The sequence below is a fragment of the Caretta caretta genome, chromosome 4 (genome assembly GCF_965140235.1).
Source record: "Caretta caretta isolate rCarCar2 chromosome 4, rCarCar1.hap1, whole genome shotgun sequence".
Lineage (NCBI taxonomy): Eukaryota > Metazoa > Chordata > Testudines > Cheloniidae > Caretta > Caretta caretta.
The window spans coordinates 131,623,096-131,630,741 of NC_134209.1; positions in this window are offsets into that span (position 1 = coordinate 131,623,096).

A 7,646-nucleotide genomic window follows, 5' to 3' on the forward strand; every position below is an offset into this window, starting at 1 on the left:
TACAGTGATGTATTTAGATATGCAAATTGTGACAAAATTCAGCAAGCTGCTGTGTGAAACTTTTATCAGTGAGTCATGGCAGACCTGCACGTCATGTTGGCATATGAGTGGCTTTTATAAGCTAACCTACAACAAAATACCACCAGTTGCCATCCTGGGAAAGATGCAGAGAAGAGGAGAAATTATTAACTGTGCCATTGGGACACCTACTTAATCAGACAAGTACTAAAAATGGATTAAACAAATGTATGGTGACTGCATGCAATTTTGGTAGATTTTTTCCAAATGATGAATTTAGGTGGAGGCAACTGCTCAGCTTCCCATGCCCCAGACAGCATAGGGTAATATGCACACACTAGTAGGGGGATTTCAAGGTAACAGTAACGGGCTTTATTGTAACAGACAGATAGCTACATTGAACTGTGCCCTTCGTTATGTGGTGCTAAAGAGTGCTTGTCCTAAATTTTTGTCTGACAAGTTGCACAGAAGAGATCTAATGGGGATGAGATAAAGGAGAAGCTGGGTGTCACAGAAATGAAGAGTAGGGCAGTGGGAATGTTAAAGGATCTGGTTGGGTTATTATAAGAATAGATGAGAAAGAACAGGCGAATGTAGGTAATGGGATTCTTCACGGGTTCAGATATTCTCTGGGGTATCAGACAAATATTCCAGGGCTCATATGAATTGAGACTCTTGAGATTCACCAGTCACTACCAGTGACTGAGCCAGAGAAATGAGAGCTGGCATCCTGGCTCAAGGACTGAGCACATTATGGAGAAGAATTATTATGAAACTTCCATTAACTTCATTGGGTACACCTGCAGACAAGGTGAGTGAGCAAAAGAGTCCTAACACCATCTTCCAGCCAAGGGTCCTGTGTTAAGACTGCAAAATGAGCGCCAGATCATCTGTGGGGGCAAATCAGTGGAGCTCCCATTTATATTAATAGAACTATGCTGATTTACAGCCTGGAGAACATATCTGATTTTTCTCTGATTTTTACCATCGACTTTTATCAGTCCCTTGAGAGGTGGCTCAAGACAAGTTTAACTGTATATGCCATTTGTTGAGCTTGACTTCCGCTGCAGAGAGCTTGTGACTATTTTGTCTTTTTTTTTTCTTCTTCCAGGAAGAGGAGTTCTTTTTATGTGCAGTTTTAATTCTTTGCAAGCTGCTGTGTGTAACTCGGATCTTTATGCAGTTCTGTAATGTCTTAGATTAGTAAAAGTAAGGATTTAATTAAGCCTATGATTAAGGAAATATTAAACAGAGATTGCTATTAAGGAAATGTGATAGTTAGACTAGTGTATGCATGTTCCTTGAGCCTGGGTAACATAACAAAAGACATTCTTACTTGTGTTGCTGATTAGTTTCCTTTGTCTGACATGAAGATAAATTGTTCTTCAGGTTGTTTTAATCTATATGGATATTTATTGTAAAGCCTTTTTAAATCCATAAAATATGCCAGTATGTCTCATCTTAGGCCCCAAATCTGCAAACACTTAGTCACGTGCTTAACATGACTCACATGAGTGGGTCCCATTTATTTCACTTTCATATTGATTTCAGTGGGGCTACTCAGATGGTCAAGCTAAGCATGTGAATAAGTGTTTGCGGGATTGGAGCCTTAATCATGTTTTTTTGGATTTTTACAGGCAGAGAATTCAGAACTCAGGGAACTCAATTTTTTAATAAGAGTGATTAATCATTGGAACAAACTACCAATGCGAGTGGTGGATTCTCCATCTCTTGAAGTTTTCAGACCAAGTCTGGATGCCTTTCTGAAAGTTATGCTTTAGCCAAACCCAATTTATTGGGCTCAGGAGTAAGTGGGTGAAATGTAATGGCCTGTGACATACAGAAGAGCAGACCTGATCTAATGGTCCCTTCTGGCCTTAAATTCTATGAGTCTTTGAAAAATGTGTATTTTCATTCCTAAACAACATTCAATCCCCCACAACTCTTTCTCTGTGTATATATAATTTATTTGCATTTCACGCATACATGTATATTTATACAGAATGTATTACAAATTATACAATTAAGAGAAATGTTTTGTAAGAAATTCCTGATGTCATGTGAGATTTTTTTCCATAGCAATTATATGTTTGTGATATTTGAATATGAAAGGCACATTCAGCAGATCATTCAATTAACAAAGGTATTAACATCTACCTTTTCCCTTATTCATTTGTACATTTAGGGGCATTGTTTACCCCCTCCTCAAAAGGAAGTCCATTTCTCCGTGTACATTATTCCACCCCCATATGCTGCCTGTGCTCAAGAAGCTGCAGAAGGAAGTGTTTTTTGCTGAGAAGGAGAATATGAAGGAGGAAAGAATGACCAATTATAAACTCTGTTGTCTTTAGATGAAAGAACCTTTTTGTGGTATTCTTCAATCTCTTGTTTGGGCTGTCAACAGCAATTTGATAAAGAATGTTCCTGTGTCTGACCTGTTTTTTCAAGATGGTAACCTATATTGTGTATCATCTAAACCCAGGGGATAATCATCTATTATACGCTGTAATGCAGTTCCTGCATGTTGAACTTAGCCTTTAAAATTCAGATAAATTGATTGATAGTTTTGTTGAGAAAGCTGCTAACAACAATATTTTACTGAAGGGAAGAAAAATTAAAGTTTCTTTAATCTGATTCTTCCCCACCCCCAATGTACACTTCAGAGGCCGAAGCTCATGATAACAGTTTTGTGGTGAATGGTCAATTGTTACAAAATTCTAATTGGTTCTGGGTCAGTCCCTTTGACATAGCTGCTGCGCTCTAGTAATTTTTTCAATTAATTCTTAACAACTGACAAAACTTTGGATCTTGTCAAAAATTGTTCAGATTTTTATACTAGGTATTAACAAGGAACAAGATTACTTTAGATTAGGGAAGTTTCCTACATATATTATCACTGAAATTTCAATTGTAATTTAATTCTATTTTTTATTTGCTTCCAGCACAATAACCATATTGTTTTTCCTCTATGTTTTATTGAGGAATTTTTCCACATGGAAAATTATAGAAAAGAATATATATAGGCATGTTTATGAACAAATTAAGCAAATGCAGCTAATGTGATGGACTTTAGTTTTATAAATTTTATCAGATCTTAGAGTAATTTGAAAAATAGCATACAGTTCCACAGGGCTAGAACTTTGGATCCAGCCAAACTCTGCTCAGTGCGGGACTTAAGCAAGATACAAAGAGGTCTGTGTGTCACCTTCGCTCCCGCAATTTAGAGGCCAGTTCAGTCCCTGGTGCAATTCAGAGCGGCCCCAGGTCTGATTTTATGTTGTGACCAGGTGCAACAGTTCCAAAGGGGCTGTTCTAACAACTGGGGATTAGTGGAGTACAGAAGCATTCATGCCACACCCCTTTGCCATACTAAAGGAGTCCCCTGGCAGCCATTTACATCATCTTTAAGGCTTCTTTGTGCTACAGGAGCAGCAAAAGTAGCTCACGATCTGACCACACTATTTCTTTTGTTTGTAATGTAGTCCAATAGGAATGAACATTTCTCTTTATGTTTTGCAGCAGGTTTCGGGAAAAAGTACATGCCTTGGCATGTTATCTTTGCTGAAATCTTAAGGTCAAGATAGCTGCAGTCCTTCAGTAACTCTGTTTAGATGGAGATTATCTCTCATACATCTCAAACTATAAGTGAATATTTTCACTGACCACTCTGAATGATCAATAAAAGACTGATAAGTTGAGACGAATCCAATCAGTGCTTATGTGACAAGCATTTGCTACTTCTTAATGCAAGTGCAAAAAAAATTTTATATCTGGGGACATTCATACAAATGGTACATGGGGATGGCTTATAGGGTTAGCACAGAATTGCCTAATAGGTAGAGCACTGGACAGTAACTTAGAAGAGCTGGGTGTTAGTGTTGGCTCTGCCTCTGCCCTGCTGCTTAACCTTGGGCAAATCACTTCACCTCACTGTGCCTCAGTTTCCTCATCTGTAAAATGAGGCTAATGATACTGGCCTTTGTTTTGAGATCTACAAATGAAAAGCGTTGTATAAAAGCTAGGTCTGATAACAACTTTTGTTAGCCCGAAACAGTTTTTAAGATTTTTACCTTCTGAGGCCACTCAGAAGATGGGCTTATCTGCAGGCCCTTCCCCCCCTCCAGTACCTGTTGCCGGAGTGATTAAAAATGAAACTAACAGGGTAAGGTGCAAATACAGTAAGATTTATTAGACCAGCATGGTCTTAAAAGCAGAACCCTTGTTACAAGTAGTAACAGAGCACAAGTAAATACAAATGGCACTGGTAATAACAAATAGTACTAGTAATAACAAATGGCTTGGTTGTTAACAGTAGATGGAAAGTCCAGAGCTCATAAACCTGATACACTGGGATAACCGAAAGACTATAAAATGAAACTACAGTACCATCTCTCTCCTTGTCCTAGGCACAAACCCCGATTGTCCTAGGGATGGACCCCGACTGTCCCACAGAACGAACCCTGACCACAACGAGGATGATTCTGGAATCCTGGACAGAGCCAATGAAGACTGGAGATGCCGGAACACTGGAACACACTGGAATGCTGGAACAGGACACAATGATCACCAGGTAAGTGGCGTCTTCTCTTCTTCCTTCTGTCTTCCATTCCCTATGCGTTGTCCTGAGTGGTAGTATGCGGACTCGCTGGCGGAAATGGAAACGGGTGTGTGCAATGTATGATGCTTGATGGAACCTGATACCATATGCTACAATCCTGACCTAGCTGGACTCCTTCCACAGGCTGGTAACGTGGGAGACACTGGCTGCCTCTAGGATGGACAGCCCTGAGCAGCACTGAGGATGTCACCTATATAGTCTGCTGTTTCTAGGCAGACTATGCAGTCATCACATGTTCTAACCGCTCCCTGTCTTTCCCACTCTAATATGAAAAAGGCAAAAGGAGGGGCTGGAAGCTCTCCATGAAGGAGGTAATCCAAAATGGAGTCCTACTTGTTGTTTTTACAGAACAAGATGGAGACTAGAGGAGAAACATACCAAAACAATATTTTACCCCAACACTTTGAGCCAAATTACACCAAATGTATAAATGCAGAGTCACTCCACTGAAATTATTACACTGTCTCCATATTTACACCGTTGTAATTGAGATCAGAATTTGGAGTCCAGACTCTCAACCCTCACTATAAATCATAGTCATTACTCCTGTGAGGAATAATGAAAACAATGATACAACTCACAGGAGTAAGGGCACCTGGTTCTTTCCATTTTGTCACTTTATTTGCTCAGTGAAATTTATCTGGTAGAAAGGTTGGTTGATGCAGATGAGCTGGTTTGAATCATAGGTTCACTGGGGGAAGGAGACCAAAGCCCTGAGGTAAGTGGGAAAGCGGGATACCGGGAGGAAGCACAGGTAGGAATGTCTGTGAGGGGAGGGCTCCTGCCTCATACTGAGAATGAGGGGCGATCAACAGGTTATCTCAAGTGCTTATATACAAATGCACAAAGCCTTGGAAACAAGCAGGGGGAACTGGAGGTCCTGGTGATGTCAAGGAACTATGACGTGATCGGAATAACAGAGACTTGGTGGGATAACTCACATGACTGGAGTACTGTCATGGATGGTTATAAACTGTTCAGGAAGGACAGGCAGGGCAGAAAAGGTGGGGGAGTAGCACTGTATGTAAGGGAGCAGTATGACTGCTCAGAGCTCCGGTACGAAACTGCAGAAAAACCTGAGTGTCTCTGGATTAAGTTTAGAAGTGTGTGCAACAAGAGTGATGTAGTGGTGGGAGTCTGCTATAGACCACCGGACCAGGGGGATGAGGTAGATGAGGCTTTCTTCCGGCAGCTCACAGAAGCTACTAGATCGCATGCCCCGATTCTCATGGGTGACTTTAATTTTCCTGATATCTGCTGGGAGAGCAATACAGCGGTGCATAGACAATCCAGGAAGTTTTTGGAAAGCGTAGGGGACAATTTCCTGGCGCAAGTGCTAGAGGAGCCAACTAGGGGGGGCACTTTTCTTGACCTGCTGCTCACTAACCGGGTAGAATTAGTGGGGGAAGCAAAAGTGGATGGGAATCTGGGAGGCAGTGACCATGAGATGGTCGAGTTCAGGATCCTGATGCAGGGAAGAAAGGTAAGCAGCAGGATACGAACCCTGGACTTCAGGAAAGCAGACTTCGACTCCCTCAGGGAACGGATGGCCAGGATCCCCTGGGGGACTAACTTGAAGGGGGAAGGAGTCCAGGAGAGCTGGCTGTATTTCAAGGAATCCCTGTTGAGGTTACAGGGACAAACCATCCCGATGAGTCGAAAGAATAGTAAATATGGCAGGCGACCAGCTTGGCTTAATGGTGAAATCCTAGTGGATCTTAAACATAAAAAAGAGGCTTACAAGAAGTGGAAGATTGGACATATGACCAGGGAAGAGTATAAAAATATTGCTCGGGCATGTAGGAATGATATCAGGAGGGCCAAATCGCACCTGGAGCTGCAGCTAGCCAGAGATGTCAAGAGTAACAAGAAGGGTTTCTTCGGGTATGTTGTCAACAAGAAGAAAGCCAAGGAAAGTGTGGGCCCCTTACTGAATGAGGGAGGCAACCTAGTGACAGAGGATGTGGAAAAAGCTCAATGCTTTTTTTGCCTCTGTTTTCACTAACAAGGTCAGCTCCCAGACTACTGCGCTGGGCATCACAAAATGGGGAAGAGATGGCCAGCCCTCCGTGGAGATAGAGGTGGTTAGGGACTATTTAGAAAAGCTGGACGTGCACAAGTCCATGGGGCCGGACGAGTTGCATCCGAGAGTGCTGAAGGAATTGGCGGCTGTGATTGCAGAGCCATTGGCCATTATCTTTGAAAACTCGTGGCGAACGGGGGAAGTCCCGGATGACTGGAAAAAGGCCAATGTAGTGCCAATCTTTAAAAAAGGGAAGAAGGAGGATCCTGGGAACTACAGGCCAGTCAGCCTCACCTCAGTCCCTGGAAAAATCATGGAGCAGGTCCTCAAAGAATCAATCCTGAAGCACTTGCATGAGAGGAAAGTGATCAGGAACAGCCAGCATGGATTCACCAAGGGAAGGTCATGCCTGACTAATCTAATCGCCTTTTATGATGAGATTACTGGTTCTGTGGATGAAGGGAAAGCAGTGGATGTATTGTTTCTTGACTTTAGCAAAGCTTTTGACACAGTCTCCCACAGTATTCTTGTCAGCAAGTTAAGGAAGTATGGGCTGGAAGAATGCACTATAAGGTGGGTAGAAAGCTGGCTAGATTGTCGGGCTCAACGGGTAGTTATCAATGGTTCCATGTCTAGTTGGCAGCCGGTATCAAGTGGAGTGCCCCAAGGGTCGGTCCTGGGGCCGGTTTTGTTCAATATCTTCATAAATGATCTGGAGGATGGTGTGGATTGCACTCTCAGCAAATTTGCGGATGATACTAAACTGGGAGGAGTGGTAGATACGCTGGAGGGGAGGGATAGGATACAGAAGGACCTAGACAAATTGGAGGATTGGGCCAAAAGAAATCTGATGAGGTTCAATAAGGATAAGTGCAGGGTCCTGCACTTAGGATGGAAGAATCCCATGCACCGCTACAGACTAGGGACCGAATGGCTAGGCAGCAGTTCTGCGGAAAAGGACCTAGGGGTGACAGTGGACAAGAAGCT